This window comes from Bufo bufo, chromosome 2 (genome assembly GCF_905171765.1).
Source record: "Bufo bufo chromosome 2, aBufBuf1.1, whole genome shotgun sequence".
Lineage (NCBI taxonomy): Eukaryota > Metazoa > Chordata > Amphibia > Anura > Bufonidae > Bufo > Bufo bufo.
The window spans coordinates 125,310,032-125,333,592 of record NC_053390.1 but is presented as its reverse complement, the minus strand read 5'-3'; the positions used below and the strand labels follow the sequence as shown (position 1 = coordinate 125,333,592).

The 23,561-nt window shown below is 41.6% G+C and overlaps 1 protein-coding gene across 2 annotated transcripts in view; it reads right to left on the bottom strand.

Annotated features, from left to right (window-relative positions):
* The window catches only part of XRCC4 (X-ray repair cross complementing 4), a 431,955-nt gene that overhangs the window by 80,256 nt on the left and 328,138 nt on the right, over positions 1-23,561 (bottom strand). The gene's annotated exons all lie outside the window — the stretch shown is intronic.

Sequence of the window (23,561 nt, the reverse complement as noted above, 5' to 3'; positions counted from 1 at the left end):
GATGTGCATCCCTCAAATCTTCATCAACTGCAAGATGCTATCCTATCAATATGGGCCAACATTTCTAAAGAATGCTATCAGCACCTTGTTGAATCAATGCCACGTAGAATTAAGGCAGTTCTGAAGGCAAAAGGGGGTCCAACACCATATTAGTATGGTGTTCCTAATAATTTTTTAGGTGAGTGTATATATATGTGTATATATATATATATATATATATATATATATATATATATATATTTATTTATTTATTTATTACTTTTTTTTTTAAACAAAACAAGAGATTATTGTAGTGGTCGTGTCTGGAAGGGTAGCAGGCAAATCAGACTTTGACATGAAGCAAAAACAGTGATAGAAACCACTTAAAAGAGAAGGTAGTCACACACGGTGAAGTGCACGAGGAGGGCACATACACAAGCTTGTCTGTAATACAAAAGTATCTGTGGCGTGTAGTCCAGAGCAGTGTTTCTGTGTACTCATATAGTGGCCTAGGTAAGTCTAAAGCAGGGGTGCATAAGCTTTCCTGGTTGGGGCCACATTGTCAGCCTGAACCAATTCCAAGGGCCAAAAATAAAACTTAAAGGGTTATTACCAACTGACATATTATATTTACGGCATATTGAACATACAGTATATATCATAAATGTCTAGTTGCACTTCTAGTAATCCCATCTAATGGGGAAATACATAAAAGATACATGTTAGCAGCAATAAGACATACATGCCTGTTACCAGATGGTTGGGGGCCACACATAATGGTCTGAGAGCTGCATGTGGCCCCCGGGCCGCAGGTTGTTGCCCCCCTGGTCTAAAGCATACCATGGGCTATATTACACACTTCTAGGCTTCTATGCGTTTGACTTGGCCAATCACTTTCTTGTGGTGAAACATAAGAAGAATAGTGCTCTCTTGGATAATTACAATAAAACTATAGCATGTGTTTATAACACTGATGCAACATAGATCACATCTGATGTCACATACGGAAATGTTACCACTGCTTAGAAAGTACTCCACATCAAATACAGTGGCGTACCGCCCATAGAGGCAGACCACGCCATCGCTATGGGGCCCGTGGCACTGGGGGGCCCGGAGCGCAGAGAACGGCCCCGCCCACACTATTTGGCCCCACCCACTCATGACATGCGGCTATGCTGCTTTTCTTCTCAGCCAACTCTTCTTCCGCAATCTCCGCCCCTCCTCCCCCTGGCCAATCAGCACAAGGCAACTCTGTTGACTGAGGCAGCTGCTGATTGGCCAGTGTGCGCAAGGGAGGCGGGAGAATCAGTTTGCCGTCGGCCGTAGCCAGTGTGGCTGTGCCTGAGGAGACGAAGAAGCACCCTGTGAGTGTGATCTGTCCCTGACCTGAACGGTTCGTCCTGAAACTGAAGGCTGCCGTGTCACTGCCTGCCTGGCTGCCTGAGACGAGTGAGACTTAGAGCAGACTCAGTCAGCACTGCAGAGACTAGGTATGATAATGTCATATTGTCAGACACTGACAGCCTGACAGGCCAGGCAGCAAGAGAGAGGAGGGGTGGGGAGGGGGACAGCCAGAACAGGGTGGGACATGCTTCAATCCCACTCCAGTGAGTCCTGTTGTCCTCTATGAGCTCCAAAATGCCCATGGGGGAGAAGTAGGAAGAAAGCACACTGTCCTGAGATTTTTGGGGGGCATTAGGGGTTGGGGGGGCTCATAGAGGACAGTGTGCTTTCCTCCTACACCTACACCTACTCCTTCCTAACACCCCCCCCCCCTGGCATTTTGGAGGGCATTAGGCGGGGTTGGATGGATATTAACCCCTCTAACTCTTTGCTGTTAATGCTGAGTGTGCACATAGCCACCAAATGATATTTCACCACTCAGCCAAACCGCCCTCCCCACACACACACACAAACACATGCACATATGTGCACACTTAGCATCAGCAGCAAGGAGTTAAAGGGGTTTGAGGTAAGAGAAGTGATGACAAAATGGCGCAGGTAGCAAAGGGGTTAAGATGTGAGGGATGGCTTACGTCCGGCTTTAGCACAGTCGACAGAGGCAGGAGGAGTGATGTGTATGCGCTCCTGCCCTGCACTCGCTCAGTTGTATTGGCATACATATTGTCCATTGTCCTGTGCCCACTCTGCTAAAGCCTGGCAAGTGACATGGCCCATCTGTGTCCACTGTCCTGTGCCCACTCTGGCAAGCCTGGCAAGTGACACGCCCATTGTATGAAAAAAATATATATATATTCCCCATATGGCAAAAATCCTTATTGGAAAATACATGTACATTTTATACGTTACTGCAACAAAGTTGGTTAATAATAAAATAAAAATGTTTATCCCTAACAGTTTCTGTAGGTCATGTATAAATTTATTTGATGGGGGTGTGGCATGGGAGGAGCCAGGTCAGGAAGTGGGAGGGGCCATGGTGGGTAGTGGGCGGGGTTAAGGGGCCCAATTCAGATTTTTGCTATGGGGCCCAGTGATTTCTATGTACGCCCCTGATCACATACACTATGTGATTTTCAGATCTCTCAAAAAATAAATTTCTGGACATTTCAAACTACACAGGAATAGCAAGCTGTTTAGTCAGATTTCAAATTGTCAAATACATAATGCACATGGCCAATCTCCTTTTATCCCTACAATCCACAACCAACATAGGTCTGATGGCACAAATAAGCATCAGATTATTTCATATCATAGCATCAGAAATGTCTAATATTGTTGTTTTCCATTCCCACACCCTCGGAAGCCCACTTACAAACGTCATTCTGGGACTGCAACCGCATCCCTGTCTGCTGAAGACTGTAGATCTAGTAAGAACAAGTCAGATGTTCTTCTGACCCCCTACAGCACCAGACAACCAAGCACCACTGTGCCTGCAAAATTATCTGCACCAACCGATACGGCTAGGAGTGGCATGTGAGATGGGCTCTTCAGGGGGTGTCCTGGCACACAAGCGCAATGTAGGAGTATAGCATAGCATTTTAATGTGCTGGAGAATTGTTCTTGTTTTTCCTTGGAATGAGTATTCTTCTGCAGTCCTGTTTTTTTTTTTTGTGCACTCATTACAGTGGTGAGCTGATTCTATTGTGCTTGGTTGTTACAAACCGGTATAGAAAGTAAACTTTTTTGGATTATAACCCCCCTCCCCTGCATAAAAATCTATGGATATTGACAGAAGTGCAGTTTTCTAGAGATTTCTATAGCGTGAAAAGAAGGGCCATGGGCCACAAATTGTTATATACAGGAGGCAATGGCTAAGAGGTTCTCCAGGCTGACATGCAAAGCACCACCAAACTGAAGTATTTACAATCTGTTGACAGAAGCGTTTTTTCAGCTGTCAAATCTTATTGTAATAAATCAATCCTTTTTATTGGAAGGGATGGATACATTAGAGTTTACAAGCTCATTTTGAAATCCTCTTTGCGGAGGTTAAATTAAATTCCAGGTTATACAACATGCTATATAAACTGTATATACCACAAATCATCTCATCAATGAACACATCAGGATCTCAAAGATGTCCCATTCACCTTTAATATGTTTTTTATGTAGGTCACTCTTCTATCCTGGCTGATGGGAAGCTCCCAATTAATCATCTCTCTATGGGCTGCCACTGTAGACATGTTACTTTTATACTATATACACTGTATTGCGTGAATGCAAGCTGTGATTCATCCAAAAGGCACAGATAACACAGAGCCAACCCATATGGCTGCTATAGAGCTCCTGGAGAGACGCATCCTGCCAGATTGGCTGCATATTAAGGACTCATTCAAAAATGCGGATCCGTTTTTTTGCGGATTAGATGTTGTCCCATTCATTTCTATGGTGACCTTTTCTTTCATTGCACAGCTCAGCAAAAAAATGAAACATGTCCTATACTTGTCAATGAAAATCAGGACATGGCCCTATTGAAGTTTATGGATCAGCAAAAAAACGGAATGCAATCCGTTTTTTTGCGGACATGCTGAACTGTCTGAAAAAAACCGGATCCGCATTTTTGCGGACAGCATACGGCCGTCTGAATGAGCTCTAACTAGTGTTATGAACCTGTGCAGGGAAGCTTTCTCCACAGGTTTTACAACGTTCTCACCATAAGAAGTAATAATATATCACTAAGTTCTGCTACTGGGACATAACCTAATGCAGCCCCATTATAAGTATGTCATGACACGTCCTACAAATATACCATAACTCACTAACAGAGCCCATTTAATCGCATTAAAGGACATCTGTCCGCAGACTTGTATCTATGAAACTGTTACATGTGCGCTTGGCGGCTGAAGACATCCTTGTTGGTCCCATGTTCATATGTGCCCGCATTGCTGAGAAAAATTATGTTTTAATATATGCAAATGAGACTCTAGGAGCAATAGGGGCGTTGCTGTTACACCCAAAGGTTCTGCTCTCTCTGCAACTGCTTCGCCATCTGCACTTTGATTGACCAGACTGCATGACGTTTTCACTGCCTGGTCCTGTCAAAGTGAACAGGGAGTGGCAGTTGCAGAGAGAGCAGAGCTTCAAGGTGTAACGGCAACACTCCCATTTCTCCAAGAGGCTCATTTGAAGATACTCAACATCATTTGTCTCAGCAATGAGGACACATATAAACATGGGACCAACACAGATGCCTTCAGCTGCCAAGCGCGCATGTAACGGGTCAGCCAGTTTTATAGGTACAAATCTGCTGACAGATGCCCTTTAACCTCTTAAGGACACATGACGTACCGGTATGTCATGTGTTGTTCCGATCACTGCCGCCCGGCCGGCGGTGATTGGAACAAGGTGCCTGCTCAAATCATTGAGCAGGCACCTAGGCTAAATGCGCGCGGAGGGGGTACCTGACCGCGGGGATCAGAAACTTTAGTATTCCTAAAATATATATTTATCCCCCCCCCCCCTGCACCCCTGAATGATTTTATCCCGGTGGGAGGTGCAGGGGGGGTTGCGGGCAGTGCGGCAGGCGGGATCGCGATCCCCCGCCCGCCTCCTCTTGAATAATCGTTGGTGGCCAGTGGTTATACCAGAGTGTCAGCACATTGCTAACACTCTGGTATAAACGGCTGACATCTGTGATGCGATGTCAGCCGTTTAACCCTTTCCATACCGCGGTCCGTACGGACCGCTGTATGGAAAAGGTTAACAGCTCAGGGAGCTCCCTCTCCCATCGGGGGGCTGCTGTGCCTTTGCAGCCCCCCGATGGGAGAGGGAGAGAGCCCCCAGACAGCCCCCCCTCCTTACCCTTCCCCGTCTGCGAAGTTGTGGCTACAACCGAGCAGACGGGGAAGGTTCCCATGGCAACAGGACGCCTTCTCAGGCATCCTGCTGTCCATGGTGCTGAACAGATCTGTGCTAAAGGCATAGATCTGTTCAGACAAAGTGTAAGTAAAATACAGTGCAGTACCCTATATAGTGTACTGTACTGTATTATACAGACATCAGACCCACTCGATCTTCAAGAACCAAGTGGGTCTGTGTCAAAAAAATAAAAAAAAAAGTGAAAAAAGTAAAGTAAAAAAAAACACATTTATCACTGAATAAAAAAATAAAAAATAAAATACACTACACATATTAGGTATCGCCGCGTCCGTAACGACCTGATCTATGAAACGATCATGTTACTTTCCCCGCAAGGTAAACGCCATAAAAATCAAAAAATAAAAACTATGAGGAAATTGAAATTTTGCCCACCTTACTTCCCAAAAAAGGTAATAAAAGTGATCAAAAAAGTCGCATGTACGCCAAAATAGTACCAATCAAACCGGCATCTCATCCTGCAAAAATCATACCCTACCCAAGATAATCGCCCAAAAACTGAAAAAAACTATGGCTCTTAGACTATGGAAACACTAAAACATGATTTTTTTGGTTTCAAAAATGAAATCATTGTGTAAAACTTACATAAATAAAAAAAATGTATACATATTAGGTATCGCCGAGTCCGTATCGACCGGCTCTATAAAAATATCACATGACCTAACCCCTCAGGTGAACACCGTAAAAAAATAAAAATAAAAACGGTGTAAAAAAAGCCATTTTTTGTCATCTTACGTCACAAAAGTGTAATAGCAAGTAGGGGTGCACCGAAATTCCGGCAGCCGAAAATATCGGCCGAAAATGCACCTAATCCACTTCGGCCGATATTGTTACATATCGGCCGAAAATATGGGGTGTGGGATTTGTCACCCACCATCTGCGGGCGGGCGGTTTACTTTGTCACTGCATCTTTATTTTACCTTACAATCGTGACGCTCCAGTAACTAACAACTCTGCAGGCAGAGCGGAGGCCGGCGTAACGTCACTTACTCACGTGACGCGCCTGCTCCGCCTCCTTCATTCATAAAGTGGGCGGAGCAGGTGCGTCACGTGAGTAAGTGACGTTACGCCGCCCTCCGCTCTGCCTGCAGAGTTGTTACTGGAGCGTCACGATTGTAAGGTAAAATAAAGATGCAGTGAGTGATGCTGTGAGCAGCAGGGCCGGGGCTGTTATGGGTAGGGGGATCGGTCTATGGCACTGCTATGGGGAGGGGGGATCTGTGCACTGTTATGGGGAAAGGGATCTGTGCACTGTTATGGGGAAAGGGATCTGTGCACTGTTATGCCCATAACAGTGCACATATCCCCTTTCCATAACAGTGCACAGATCCCCCTCTCCATAACAGCGCCACCCACAGATCCCCCTCTCCATAACAGCGCCACCCACAGATCCCCCTCTCCATAACAGCGCCACCCACAGATCCCCCTCTCCATAACAGCGCCACCCACAGATCCCCCTCTCCATAACAGCGCCACCCACAGATCCCCCTCTCCATAACAGCGCCACCCACAGATCCCCCTCTCCATAACAGCGCCACCCACAGATCCCCCTCTCCATAACAGCGCCACCCACAGATCCCCCTCTCCATAACAGTGCCACCCACAGATCCCCCTCTCCATAACAGCGCCACCCACAGATCCCCCTCTCCATAACAGCGCCACCCACAGATGAATTTCATTCATGAAAAAGAATTATTAATAAAATCATTAAAAAAAAAGTATTTTAAAAGTATTTGGGCAAAAAGGCAGTTTCGGTTTTCGGTCAAGGGCATCCTGAATTTTCGGTTTCGGACCAGAATTTTCATTTCGGTGCACCCCTAATAGCAAGCGATCAAAAAGTCATATGCACCCCAAAAAAGTGCCAATAAAACCGTCATCTCATCCCACAAAAAATGAGACCCTACCTAAGATGGAGACACTAAAACATGATTTTTTTTGTTTCAGAAATGAAATCATTGTGTAAAACTTCCAAAAAATATTAGGTATCGGCGCGTATGTAACAACCTGCTCTATAAAAATACCACATGATCTAACCTGTCAGATGAATGTTGTAAATAACAAAAAAAAAAAACTGTGCCAAAAAAGCTATTTCTTGTTACCTTGCCTCACAAAAAGTGTAATATAGAGCAACCAAAAATCATATGTACCCTAAACTAGTACCAACAAAACTGCCACCCTATCCCGTAGTTTCTAAAATGGGGTCACTTTTTTGGAGTTTCTACTCTAGGGGTGCATCAGGGGGGCTTCAAATGGGACATGGTGTAAAAAAAAACAGTCCAGCAAAATCTGCCTTCCAAAAAACGTATGGCATTCCTTTCCTTCTGTGCCCTGCCGTGTGCCCGTACAGCAGTTTACGACCACATATGGGGCGTTTCTGTAAACTACAGAATCAGGGCCATAAATAATGAGTTTTGTTTGGCTGTTAACCCTTTCTTTGTAACTGGAAATAAAATATTAAAATGGAAAATCTGCCAAAAAAGTGAAATTTTGAAATTGTATCTCTATTTTCCATTAAATCTTGTGCAACACCTAAAGGGTTAACAAAGTTAGTAAAAATCAGTTTTGAATACCTTGAGGGGTGTAGATTCTTAGATGGGGTCACTTTTATGGAGTTAGATGGGGTCACTTTAGGGGTGCATCAGGGGGGCTTCAAATAGGACATGGTGTAAAAAAAAAACAGTCCAGCAAAATCTGCCTTCCAAAAACCAAACGGCGCACCTTTCACTCTACGCTGCTGTGTGGCCGTACAGTAGTTTACGGCCACATATGGGGTGTTTCTGTAAACGGCAGAGTCAGGGCAATAAAGATACAGTCTTGTTTGGCTGTTAACCCTTGCTTTGTTAGTGGAAAAAATGGGTTAAAATGGAAAATTAGGCAAAAAAATGAAATTCTCAAATTTCATCCCCATTTGCCAATAACTCTTGTGCAACACCTAAAGGAAGTTTGTAAAATCAGTTTTGAATACCTTGAGGGGTGTCGTTTATAGAATGGGGTCATTTTTAGGTGGTTTCTATTATGTAAGCCTCGCAAAGTGACGTCAGACCTGTAGTGGTCCCTAAAAATTGGGTTTTTGTAAATTGCTGAAAAATTTCAAGATTTACTTCTAAACTTCTAAGCCTTGTAAAAAAATTTAATATCATTCCCAAAATAATTCAAACATGAAGTAGACATATGGGGAATGTAAAGTCATCAACATTTTTGGGGGTATTACTATGTATTACAGAAGTAGAGAAACTGAAACTTTGAAATTTGCTAATTTTTCAAAATTTTTGGTAAATTTGGTATTTTTTTATGCAAAAAAATATATATTTTTTTTACTTCATTTTACCAGTGTCATGAAGTACAATATGTGACGAAAAAACAATCTCAGAATGGCCTGGATAAGTCAAAGCGTTTTAAAGTTATCACCACTTAAATTTAAACACTGGTCAGATTTGCAAAAAATGGCCTGGTCCTTAAAGAGGACCTTTCACCGATTATTACACTATGAACTAAGTATACAGACATGAAGAGCGGCGCCCGGGGATCTCACTGCACTTACTATTATCCCCGGGCGCCGCTCCGTTCTCCTGCTATGTCCTCCGGTATCTCCGCTCACTAAGTTATGGTAGGCGGAGATTTCAGTCACTAAGTTATGGTAGGCGGAGTCAGCCCTTGTTCTGCTCTAGCGCTGGCCAATCGCAGCGCAGAGCTCACAGCCTGGGAGGTTATTTTCTCCCAGGCTGTGAGCTCTGCAATGCGATTGGCCAGCACTACAGAAGAACAAGGGCAGACTCCGCCTACCATAACTTAGTGAACGGAGATAACGGAGGGCATAGCAGGAGAACGGAGCGGCGCCCAGGGATAATAGTAAGTGCAGTGAGATCCCCGGGCGCCGCTCTACATGTCTGTATACTTAGTTCATAGTGTAATAATCGGTGAAAGGTCCTCTTTAAGGTGAAATAAGGCTGTGTCCCTAAGGGGTTAAAATCATTTGGGATATGTATATGGATGGATCCACATGTTGCAAACATTTTCCACTGCCGATTTTACGGCAAACTGTCAGTATGATTGCACATATACTGTATACGTGGATATTGGTACAGATCTACTTTGGATTTCACCCTATGCTTTGCAAACAAAATATGCAGTGTACCCTCAGTTCTATGCAGATTTCTACCACTAACATGGATGGGATTTTAAAAACAACAGCCATAGGTATTTTAATGTAAAATCACTGCAGATCACACAACTTCTTGGTGGCTTCTAATATGATAAGAACATTTACAACAGTAAATATGTAATTCCGTAGACAAGTCTCTGCAGGTAGTTGATGGTAGGTTTATCAAATACTAAATATGTGTATTTGGATGAGTAGATTTCCCTATATTGTATTATTATTTGGTATCATGTCAGTGCATTTTGGCAGAGAAATCATGAATATGTTTAAGAAGGGGAGCATTTTTCTGCTTTTACCCCTGTGTGCATACAGCAAAATGTCTCAGATGCAACTGTTTAGTAACTTATCGTACACTACAGCGTTATCATAGAAAAATAGCACTGCTGAAAACAACTGTCGGCTTTATCTTGGTGGGATATCTGGAAATGGCCTCTTTGTAAACCAATATCAGGTATACGGTTTCAGTTCACCTAAAGCTTTGAAGGAACATTAGCGGAAATTTGGTGTAACGAGAATCATCTGTCTGATTGCTCCAGCGCAGGGTCACGTAGTCACGGCCCTAAAATGTGCTTATGTTCATGTTTCCCAAGAAATGCTGATTATAGTAATGACAGTGCAGGGGTATAATTCTATTGAACAGGCTGCAAGTAACAGCAATCCAGATTCAATTACCTATAGCACAGTGGCATCTGATATGACTATTATATTATTTAGTCTTTGCTATTGGTCACACAACTACAGTCTGCAGTTTAAAGTGAATCAATAGGACTGAGAATAAAACAGGGAACTCATAGGAAATTTTTAAAAAGATACCTATTATTTACAGGGTTCACACACGAAAGGAGTTATGTGGGAATTTGATAATGCTGGCCAGGATAGCTCGTCAATATCAAATCGTTGAGGTCCGACTCCCAGGACCATCAATGATCAGCGGGTCGAAGAGGCCATAGCGCTTTGAGAGTGCTTACGCCTATTCTAATGCAGTGATGTTACCATACATTGGTCAAAAGGCCTAGGAGCAGCTCCGTCCATTTGAAGTGAATAGGACTGAGCTGCAATACCAAGCACAGCCGCTATACAATGGATGGCGCTGTGCTTGGTATGCTGTGAAGAGACCACAGTGCTCACAGGAGCTCTGGTGAGTGCAGACGCCTCTTCAAACAGCTGATCGGCAGGGGTGCCATAAGTTGGACCCCCACCGATCTAATATTGACAACTTATCCTGGGCATAGGCCATTAATATTATATTCCTGGATAACTTCCCTAAGGAATGAGCAATAAAATCTCATCAAAACCCGCATGATTTACATGTCGCTATTGTTCCAGATTTTCATGCAGGCTTGGTCACAGATTTCACCCAGTGTGTTGCAGTAGGTTAAATCTACGTTAAAATCATCAACATATGTTTCTGTGAAATCAACAAAATCAGCAGAATTCCTAAAATCTGCTGCTGAGTTTTTACACTTTTTACGAATGGGTTTTCATAGAACCCCATTCACTTTATTGCACTTTTTCTGTGCAATTACGGTGCAAATTCTGTAAATATGGCAAACCCAGGTAAATTGAGTCTGCTATTTATGCATTTTACTAAAAGTTAATCAATTTGTCAAAGTTTCATCTGCAAAGGACTTGTGAGATTAGAAAAAAGGTTCGCTTTATCTCCAGCAGCAGCACAACTCCTATCCAAGTGCTGTATCTAGTATGGCAGCTCAGACTCAGAACTGCTGATCTATATGTTCAGCGACAAACAGATTTTATTTTCTGGTCCAGGACATTAAAAGCAGAATGTGTGTATGGATTTTTGCATTGTCTAGGAAGAAAAACCTATCATATTCTATATAGTAATTGGAGATTTGGTGTTGTATCTTGAGACCATATTCTCACGGTCATGATTTTGTCAGGATTTGAGGGCAGACTCTATGATCCTGACATTCTAGTGGCAATGCATTTGAACAGGGTATTAAATAACATATCTACGTGTCTAGAAAAAAAATGCGCACAGAATAATGGACACACTACAGGGTTTAAAATCCACATCATGTTCATTATTGCTGCACTTCTTGCATGGAAAGCGCCATTGGAAGGGCTAATAGTTTTTAAGTTAAAGGGGTTGCCTCCACTTCAGCAAATAGCATTTATTATGTAGAGAAAGTTAATACAAGCCACTTACTAATGTATTGTGATTGTCCATATTGCCTCCATTGCTGGCTGGATTTATTTTTCCATCACATTAGGCAAATGTACTGATCCCCTGGGGGACAGAGGGGTAAAACTTAACGTTTAATATAGGTAATTCTAAAATAAGTGGACACTAGAGGATGGGCCTCTGTAACAAACAACATGAAAACAGCCCTAGGGGCCTAGACTGAACAATACACAAACAGTATGGGAAAGATGGTAAAAATAAACAAGAACGTTCTCACCCAGGTGTAGATGTAGACCAGGGGTTCTCTCAGAGGTTGTTGAGGATAGAGACGGATCTGTAATGGTGGATCGCCATACTGGAAAGTACCAGGCGAATGTGCCCCTTTGCGTTGTTGGGTAACAGGGTGGTTTAACCCTACACAACCCTAAATAAGGGGCAGGGGCTAGTACGCCCTACCTATCTACACAAGGAACTTGCCCCGCAAGGGGCGTCCCCGTCCGGATGCCTGACCTGTAGGGGCAGAATCCCTAAAAAACCCTATAAGGGTGCTCCCTACGTGTCACATTTCAATTCGTGAGAGAAAATCATCAGGGGAGAAAAAATGGAAATAACAAGGCTATGGATGGGGCTTGCATAACCAAAAAGAGATGGTAGAGGAGGGGATGTGAGGGTCAGTCAATGTCAAAAATAGGACAAAGGTGTGTAGTCAGTCAGACATAGACAAACAGAGTGACCGCAACAAAAACCTCCTGTTTAGGGTATAGGTGCACCAGTGGGTGACATCTATAGGACAGAAAATGACCACAGGATAATCAAAATCCAAAGGGAGGGGGGGCTGTCAGCCTTTCCATCACATTATACAATGCTCGTTTCCATGGTTACAACCATCCTGCAATCCAGCAGCGATGGTCGTGTTTGCACACTATAGGAAAAAGCACCTGCCGATGTGCGCTCCCACGGTCTCGGCCGCCAGAAAGGCCAGTACCTTTTCCTATAGTGTTCTAGCATGACCACCACTGATAGATTGCAGGGCGGTTATAACCATGGAAACGAGCAGTGTATAATGTGATGGAAAAATTAATCCAGCCAGCAAAGGAAGCAATATGGATAATCACAATACATTAGTAAGTGCCTTGTATTAACTTCCTCTACATAATAAATGCAATTTGCTGAAGTAAGAAAACCCCTTTAACATAAGAAATGCAATCAGTATGTGCTCATTTATCGCTAATTGCTGGGGTGTTTATATGAGCTAGTGCTTGGCAGAATGAACATTTGTATGAGTGTTCATTCCCAATCATCAGCCCAAGTAAAAGAGCCTTTAGAAAGATTAATAATTTGAAGGTGTCCTCCAGGAATTACTGAAAATTTCTTTCAGCAATCCATCCTAGAGGATAGGTAGCATTCCGCTGCAGAGCTGCCCTGGAGTGGCGAGGGGTTGGAGCCTTTCAACTATGTTCTGGCACTTACCTTCATCTTACAGAGCTGAGTATAACTGTCAGGCTGCTCAGCCTAATGGCTTATCGCAGGCAGGATCAGATCATTACGATCTACTGTAGAGGAGGAACTCTGGTCTACGATAGTAATGATGTGATATGCCCTTAAGGCTGAGCAGCATGACAGGAATGGGGAGCAGGATTGCATCATCACTATTTGTTATAAAGTGATCCTGCTTCCCATTCCTGTCTGGCTGCTCAGCTATTATGGCATATTGCACATAGGATCGCATTTTTACTATTTATTCCAGAGCAAAATTTCCCCTGGGGGGACACGACGTGTCCTATTCACATTTGAGGATGGGTGACTGGTAGTCATTTTCTTTCATTCCTGAAGAACCCCTTTAAGTAGATCAAAAGTGAGTGACTCTGGGTCAAGCAAACATGTGTGTTGAAGGATAATTATACTTTAATTGTATCCAGGGTTGAAGAGAATGTCAAGTTAACTTTTATTAACACATTTTAAAGATTTGAACATTCTACATGACCAAAGAGAGTCATTTAAGCTCACTGTAAATCAGTATAATGTGTCTTGTATGGCAGCTATATACAATGTTTCACAATCATTACAAACTGCCCTTGAGTGAAGTTTAACACTTGTGTCAACAAAAACTTTTCATTTCTCCTTGCACGCAGCTGCACACGACTCCACATACAAAAGGCCGCAGTCACAGCATAACCTGGGCTTCTAAGATGTCATGGTAATGACAAATAATGATGTACTATAGTTGTAGAATGATACGCATTAAACAGGAACAACCATTTGCATGTAAGGAGTAAGCTACACAGCAGAGTTTTTTAAATTATTTTCTATGGGTTAGTTTACATCGAAACTACCTATCTTTTGAAGAGGACCTGCCACCACAAAATGCAATGCAATCTGAAAGCATCAGGTTAGAGCAGGAGGAGCTGAGCAGATTGATGTACAGTTTCGTAGGAAAATATTCAGTAAAACCTGTAATTTATACATTTATATCTTTACTTTTTCCCCTTCCTGTGAGGTGCTATCAGTACAGGAGGGAAGAGTTATCAGCGCCTGACAGCTGTATACACACTTATACACACAATGCTATCAATCACTGTAACCCGTCCCCCTGTACCAATAGCTCTTCACAGGAGGTAGAAAAAGCAGAGATATAAAAATATAAATTACTAATTTTACTGAATCTTTTCCCACAAAACTATATATCAATCTGCTCAGCTCCTCCTGCTCTATAACATGGTGCTTTCAGATTGCATTGCATTTTGTGGTGACAGGTCCTCTTTACAGCTGCCATTATGACTGAAAGTCAGCAGTTCCAGTGACAAGTCATCCCTATGGGAGATAAGGAAATTGTACATGACCATGACCAAAATTCTTATACTGTGACAGCACAGAACTTCATGAAAGTCTCTCCTGAACATAGCTATGTCAATGGAGGGTCAAAACACTAATGATACAGTACTCTAACAACCAACAGTATTGAAAATAACTTTTTTATGTCTACATTTTGCTTATATACAGTTGCAAGAAAAAGTATGCAAACCCTTTGGAATGATATGGATTTCTGCACAAATTGGTCATAAAATGTGATCTGATCTTCATCTAAGTCACAACAATAGACAATCACAGTCTGCCTAAACTAATAACACACAAATAATTAAATGTTACCATGTTTTTATTGAACACACCATGTAAACATTCACAGTGTAGGTGGAAAAAGTATGTGAACCCTTGGATTTAATAACTGGTTGAACCTCTTTTGGCAGCAATAACTTTAAGCAAACGTTTCCTGTAGTTGCAGATTAGACGTGCACTGTTTCAGTTAAGCAATATTCTTGGGATGTCTGGTGTGAATCGCTTTCTTGAGGTCATGCCGCAGCATCTCAATCGGGTTGAGGTCAGGACTCTGACTGGGCCATTCCAGAACGCGTATTTTCTTCTGTTTAAGCCATTCTGTTGTTTATTTACTTCTATGCTTTGGGTAGTTGTCCTGTTGCAACACCCATCTTCTGTTGAGCTTCAGCTGGAGGACAGATGGCCTTAAGTTCTCCTGCAAAATGTCTTGATAAACTTGGGAATTCATTTTTACTTCGATGATAGCAATCCGTTCAGGCCCTGACGCAGCAAAGCAGCCCCAAACCATGATGCCTCCACCACCATACTTCACAGTTGGGATCAGGTTTTGATGTTGGTGTTCTGTGCCTCTTTTTCTCCACAGATAGTGTTGTGTGTTTTTTCCAAAGAACTCAACTTTGGTTTCATCTGTCCACAGAATATTTTGCCAGTACTGCTTTGGAACATCCAGGTGCTCTTGTGCAAACTGTAAACGTGCAACAATGTTTTTTTTGGACATCAGTGGCTTCCTCTGTGGTATCCTCCCATGAAATCCATTTTTGTTTAGTGTTTTATGTATCGTAGATTTGCTAACAGGGATGTTAGCATATGCCAGAGACATTTGTAAGTCTTTAGCTGACACTCTAGGATTCTTCTTCGCCTCATTGAGCAGTCTGCGCTCTTGCAGTCATCTTTACAGGACGGCCACTCCTAGGGAGAGTAGCAGCAGTGCCAAACTTTCTCCATTTATAGACAATTTGTCTTACCGTGGACTGATGAACAGCAAGGCTTTTGGAGATACTTTTATAACCCTTTCCAGCTTTATGCAACTCAATAATTCTTAATTGTAGGTCTTCTGAGAGCTCTTTTGTGCGAGGCATCATTCACATCAGGCAATGCTTCTTGTGAAAAGCAAACCCAGAACTGATGTGTGTTTTTTATAGGGCAGGGCAGCTGTAACCAACACCTCCAATCTCATCTCATTGATTGGACTCCAGTTGGCTGAGACCTCACTCCAATTAGCTCTTGGAGATGTCATTAGTCTAGGGGTTCACATACTTTTTCCACCTGCACTGTGAATGTTTACATGGTGTTTTCAATAAAAACATGGTAACATTTAATTCTTTGAGTGTTATTAGTTTAAGCAGACTGTGATTGTCTATTGTTGTGACTTAGATGAAGATCAGATCACACTTTGTGCAGAAATCCATATCATTCCAAAGGGTTCACATACTTTTTCTTGCAACTGAATATATATATATAAATATAGTGTATATAGCATTTTATCAATATTTTTCAAGACATTGACATGGTCTTGTTTCCAGACTGTTTTGCTCTAAGTGGGGAAGCTATAGTTTCATGTGTCTCATCTTTATAGTGACCTTATTGGGGTCTATGTTGTGTTGGGAGGGGGGAATGCCTTATTTGTTAACACCTCAGACTTGCCACTGTTTTTTAAGTGCTTGGATCCTTGTCAGTCCTGGGTATTAGAAACATAGAATGTGTCGGCAGATAAGAACCATTTGGCCCATCTAGTCTGCCCAATATACTGAATACTATGGATAGCCCCTGGCCCTATCTTATAGAAGGATGGCCTTATGCCTATCCCATGCATGCTTAAACTCCTTCACTGTATTTGCAGCTACCACTTCTGCAGGAAGGCTATTCCATGCATCCACTACTCTCTCCGTAAAGTAATACTTCTTGATATTACTTTTAAACCTTTGCCCCTCTAATTTAAAACTATGTCCTCTTGTAGCAGTTTTTCTTCTTTTAAATATTCTCTCCTCTTTTACCTTGTTGATTCCCTTTATGTATTTAAAAGTTTCTATCATATCCCCTCTGTCTCGTCTTTCTTCCAAGCTATACATGTTAAGGTCCTTTAATCTTCCTGGTAAGGCCTTGTTCACATCAGCGTTCAGCCTTTCCGTTCTCCTGCTCCGTTATAGGAGCAGGAAAACGGAAAGGACGGATTCAGCTCATAACTGAGCCGAACGGAGCCTACGGACCTCATAGACCCCCATAGACTATAATGAGGTCCGTTAGGTTTCCGCTCAGAAGATGATTTTGGAGCGGAGACAAAAGTCCTGCATGACTTTTGTCTCCGCTCCAAAATCATCTTCTGAGCAGAAACCTAACAGACCCCATTATAGTCTATGGGGGTCTATGAGGTCCGTAGGCTCCGTTCGGCTCAGTTATGAGCCGAATCCGTCCTTTCCATTTTCCTGCTCCTATAACGGAGCAGGAGAACGGAAAGGCTGAACGCTGATGTGAACATAGCCTAAGTTTTATCCTGCAATCCATGTACCAGTTTAGTAGCTCTTTTCTGATCTCTCTCCAAAGTATCAATATCCTTCTGGAGATATGGTCTCCAGTACTGCGCACAATACTCCAAATGAGGTCTCACTAGTGCTCTGTAGAGCGGCATAAGCACCTCCCTCTTTCTACTGGTAATTCCTCTCCCTATACACCCAAGCATTCTGCTAGCATTTCCTGCTGCTCTATGACATTGTCTGCCTACCTTTAAGTCTTCTGAAATAATGATCCCTAAATCCCTTTCCTCAGATACTGAGGTTAGGACTGTATCACAGATTTTATATTCTGCTCTTGGGTTTTTACGCCCCAGGTGCATTATCTTGCACTTATCAACATTAAATTTTAGTTGCCAGATTTTTGACCATTCCTCTAGTTTTCCTAAATCCTTTTCCATTTGGTGTATCCCTCCAGGAACATCAACCCTGTTACAAATCTTTGTGTCATCAGCAAAAAGACACACCTTACCATCGAGGCCTTCTGCAATTTCGCTGATAAAGATATAAACAATATGGGTCCCAGAACAGATCCCTGAGGTACCCCACTGGTACCTTGGTCTGAATATACTCGATTGACTACAACCCTCTGTTGCCTGTCCCTCAGCCACTGCCTAATCCATTCAACAATATGGGAGTCCAAGCCCAAAGACTGCAATTTATTGATAAGCCTTCTATGTGGGACAGTATCAAAAACCTTACTAAAGTCTAGATAAGCGATGTCTACTGCACCTCCTCCATCTATTATTTTAGTCACCCAATCAAAAAAATCTATAAGATTAGTTTGACATGATCTCCCTGAAGTAAACCCATGCTGTTTTTCATCTTTCAATCCATGGGATTTTAGATGTTCCACAATCCTCTCCTTAAGTATGATTTCCATTAATTTCCACACTATTGATGTCAGGCTTACTGGACTATAGTTGCCCGATTCCTCCCTACTACCTTTCTTGTGAATGGGCACAACATTTGCTAATTTCCAATCTTCTGGGACGACTCCTGTGATTGGTTAAATAAATCTGTTAATGGTTCTGCTTGTTCACCGCTGAGCTCTTTTAATAGCTTTGGGTGTATCCCATCAGGCCCCTGTGACTTATTTGTATTAATTTTAGACAGCTGACTTAGAACCTCTTCCTCTGTAAAGACACGTGCATCAAAATATTCATTAGTCTTCTTTCCTAACTGAGGTCCTTTTCCTTCATTTTCCTTTGTAAAAACTGAACAGAAGTATTCATTGAGGCAGTCAGCTAGTTCTTTATCTTCTTCCATATACCTTCCTTCTTTTGTTTTTAATTTGGTAATTCCTTGTTTTAGTTTCCTTTTTTCATTTATGTATCTGAAGAATGCCTTATCACCTTTTTTCCCTGACTGAGCTAATTTCTCTTCTGCCTGTGCTTTAGAAGCTCTTATAACTTGTTTGGCCTCTCTCTGCCTAATCTTATAAATTTGCCTGTCATTATCATTTTGTTTGTTTTTTATAATTCCTAAATGCTATCTTTTTGTTTTTAATGATTTTGGCCACTTCTGCTGAGTACCACAGTGGTCTCTTCCTCTTTTGCTTTTACTGACAAGCCTAATGCAATTTTCTGTTGCCTTCAATAGTGCCACTTTTAAGTAGTCCAATTTCTCCTGGACTCCAATGAAACTGTTCCAATCTGAAAGGGACTCGTATACCACTAATCTAATTTTAGTTAGTAATCTGTAATTAGTAATCTGTGTAGATCAAAACTTCAGTCCTCTAAATTCTAAATGACTCATTTTTATTTTATTAAGAATAATGCTCAATGGCAAGACAGGCAGGTGAACATCTGCGATCATTTGCTATTCGACCTTCATCATTCCATTTTGCTGTATGCCAGCTGTAGAGAGAGTAGTAGCGTGATGCCAGTTGCCTGTCTTACCACTGAGCATGTATGCGATAGATTCAATAAATGCTGGACATATAGTTTCTAATTTCAAGTGTGCTCTGTTGCTTCATGTGTTCATTGTTTCCTTTATACAATTAGATTTTTTCTGGTGCACGGTCCTCCCAAAGATGTGCCAAAATGATTAAGAAGCTTGTGCGTACACCAGTGAGGTCATAGACGCCAGTCTTAAAGACTTAAAAATCACATTAAGGACTCATGCAGATGACTGTAGCCGTTTTCGCGGTCGCAAATTGCAGATCCACAAAACACGGATATCGGCCGTGCGCATTCCGCATTTTGTAGAACAGAATTTCTGGCCATAATAGAACTGTCCTATCCTTGTCCGTAATACGGACAAGAATAGGAAATGTACTATTTTTTGTGGGTACCGTGGAACGGACATACGGATGCGGACAGCACACAGTGTGCTTTCCTCCTGTTTTGCAGCCCCATTGAAGTGAATGGGTTCGCATCCGACCCGCAATAAATGCATTTCAGATGCGGATAAAAACAATGGTCGTGTGCATGAGCCCCAAATGGGGAACAAATACCTGGTTCCCACCTTTTCAGCTACACATTCACCAATACTGGGCTCCCCTTCTGGCATCCAACATTTCCATACAGCTTATCTACTACCTGGTGCATACTGTACATCTGATAGACCAAGACATTACTGCTGCAATCAGACTGATCAGCCTAGTCATAGTAGCAGTGATAGTCAATCTAAGAGCAGGGCTGGAAAAGTCTTAGACTATCAAATGCACAATGTGCATCGGGTACCCTGTGTAGCCGTGTGGACATCTTGGATGAGAAAAGAAGAACCCGGGGATCAATGGATCTACAGCTGAAAGTTGAAAATGATAATTTTTTTCCAGTACAAAGCAAGTGTTAACAGCCAAACAAAACTCGTTTTTATTTTTTTGTTATTTACAATGTTCAACTGACAGGTTAGATCATGTGGTATTTTTATAGAGCAGGTTGTTATGGATGCGACAATACCAAATATGACATAATATATTACATAATAAAGCATTTTTAAAAAAAAATATTTTTTTGTGTCTCCATATTCTTAAAGTCATAGTTTTTAAAAAAATTTGGGCGACTGTCTTATGTAGGGTCTAATTTTTTTTTGGTATAAGATGATGGTTTGATTGGTACTATTTTAGGGTGCTTATGATGTTTTGGTATTACACTTTTTGTAATGTAAGGTGACAAAAAATGGCTTTTGTGACACACTTTTTATTTTTTACGGTGTTCACCTGAGGGGTTAGGTCATGTGAAATTTTTATACAGCAGGTTCTTACGGACGCAGCGATGCCTAATATGTATACTTTTTTAAATTTATTTATGTTTTACACAATAACAGCATTTTTGAATAAAAAAATGCGATTATCTTAGGTAGGCTCTTATTTTTGCGGGATGAGATGACGGTTTGATTGGTACTATTTTGCGTATGACTTTTTGATCTCTTGGTACTACACTTTTTGTGATGTAAGGTGACAAAAAAATTGCTTTTTGACACAGTAGTTCATCTGAGGTGGTTAGATCATGTGATATTTTTATAGAGGAGGTTTTTACGGACTTGGCAGTACATAATATGTATGATTACTTTTATTTATTTAAGTTTTACACAATAATATCATTTTTGAAACAAAAAAAATATTAAGTTTTAGTGTCTCCATAGTCTGAGAGCCATATTTTTTTTATTTTTTGGGCGATTGTCTTAGGTAGGGTATCATTTTTGCGGGATGAGATGACGGTTTGATTGGCACTATTTTGGGGTGCATATGACTTTTTTATCGCTTGCTATTACACTTTTTGTGATGTAAGGTGACAAAAAATGGCTTTTTTTACAACGTTTTTTATTTTTTATGGTGTTCACCTAAGGGGTTAGGTCATGTGGTATTTTTATAGAGCAGGTTGCTACGGACGCGGCAATACCTAATATGTCTACTTTTATTTATTTTTTACATTTAACACAATAAAAGCATGTTTTAGTGTCTCCATAGTCTGAGCCATATTTTTTTTTAATTTTTGGGCGATTGTCTTAGGTAGGGGCTCATTTTTTGTGGGATGAGCTGACGGTTAGATATGTCTACTTCCCTATTTTTTACTTTATTTTGGGAAAAGGACGCTTTTTTTTACTTGTACCTAAAAAAAAAAAATTATAAAAAAAACACTTTGGCACTTTTTTATATTTGTCCCACTGTGGGACTTCACCTTTTCAGGGTTTGATCCCTGTTGCAATTCAGCACAATACATTCTGTATTGTACTGAATTGAACTGCCAGAGCCCTGTGTAAGGCATTGGGGCTACCATGGCAACCATCAGGTCCCCGTCACCACAGTGCGGGGACCCGATGGCTAAGGAGAGGGAGCCCAAACCTCCCATATGCCGCGGTCAGCGCTGACCATGGCATATGAGGGGTTAATCCACCGGCATCGGCGTTATCACCGATGCTGGTGGATGCAGCAGGGATCCGGCTGTCAGTAACAGCCGGATCTGTGCTGCTGATTGTGGCACCACACGTCGGGGGGAGGAAGGACCGCAGGACAAGAATGCTCATCCTGGGGCGCATAGTACCAGCCATTTAGGACGAGCATTATCGTCCTGGGTCCTTAAGGTGTTAAAGAGAACCTTTCATGTTGTTTTTATTCTAGATAACTACCTTTACTTGCGGGGTACCGCCCGCTGATGCTGCCATCCTGCTTGTTTTTTTAAAATATTGCTCCTACACCACGCTGTGCCCCCTGTAGTTTTCCCGCTCAGTATGTTAATACTGAGCATCGGTACAGGGAGGAGGAGACGCCAGGATTTCTCAATTGGCGTCTCCTTCTCTCTAGCTGTGCCGCGATCCACAACATAACATACTAAGTGTGAAAACTACAGGGGGGCACAGCAGGGCTCAGGAGCAATATTTAAAAAAAAACAAGCAGGGTGGCAGCATCAGCGGGGGGTACCCAGCAAGGCAAGGTATTTATCTAGAATAAAAAAACACATGAAAGGTCCACTTTAACACTGTCTTGCAGAAATATGCAAGGCCTTCCCTGAAAAAGACTTTGTCTGGATGGGAGCATATGTTCTAAAACCTGTATATACTGTTCAGCATTGATAGAGCCTTTCCAGATGTGTAAGCTGCCCATAGGCACTCATGCAACTCCACACTATTATAGATGCAGGCTTTTGAACTTTGCACTGATTACAAACTGGATGGTCCCTCTCCTCTTGAGTTCACAGAACACGGTGTCCGTGGTTTACAAAAAGATTTAATTTTTTTAATATGTTATATATATGACTATCTGTCCACAGAACAGTTTTTCATTTTACAGCTTTACCTTGCATTTTTGGATTGAACGGTGAACTGTGTTCAGAAACATTGATTTCTGGAAGTGTTCCTAAGCCCATGCAGTGATTTCCAGTATAGAATTATGCCAGTTTTCAATGCAATGCCTCCTTATGACCGGTAGCTCACTAGCATCCGATATAGATTTTTCACTGATCGATAAACCTCTGTCCTTCTTCTGAGACTCTTCCTCTTTAACATGCTCTTTTTTTATACCCAGTCATATGACTTTTGCAGCCTTTTGTTGCTTGGTTCTTAATTGTTTTGAGATGCATTGCTGTCATCAAGATCTAAATGAGTAAATTTTTTTCATGAAATGGTAAAATGCCTTACTTTCAACATCTGATATCTATTCTATGACCTATTGTGAATAAAATACTGGTCTATGAGATTTGAAAATTATTACATTCTGTTTCTATTTACATTTTACACAGTGTTCCAACTTTTTGGGAATTGGGGCTGTAAATATAAAATGAGGTTTACATTTTATAACCTTGAGGACATTCATCTAAACAACACTTGCGAAACGTTTGATGTAGAGTATACTTTCATGTATCTCAGACCAAAAGAGGCTACGTCTCTAACATGCTTGAGTTATTATTCCTGAAAGTGGCATATAATAAATATGGGCAACCACCCATAAATAGGTTTCCAGTGCCTGCATAGATGTTCACATGAGATATAGTCTGTATTCCCTGTAAGGAACTCACGAAGAACAATAACAATCCGTCCGGATTGTCCCATCTAACCACAGCTGTTAAACACAGACATCCAATCTTAGCTGTGATTTACAGTAGATACAGTAAGGTTTGCAGATTGGAGGGAAAACATCTTAAAGGTTATGGATTTTATGAACAACAATAAATCTGTGTAGATACTGATGTGCCCTGAGGAATGTATATACTCTGTCAATAATATACATAGGCTTGATGGAGAAGGCTGGGCACTAAAATACAGATCAACCAATCTGATTTAGCTGGAACTTTTTATTATACTGTAGAACTTTAGGTCACAAACTCCATATTGAACATATATTATATTATAGAGAGAAATGGCTAATTTACTTATAGTA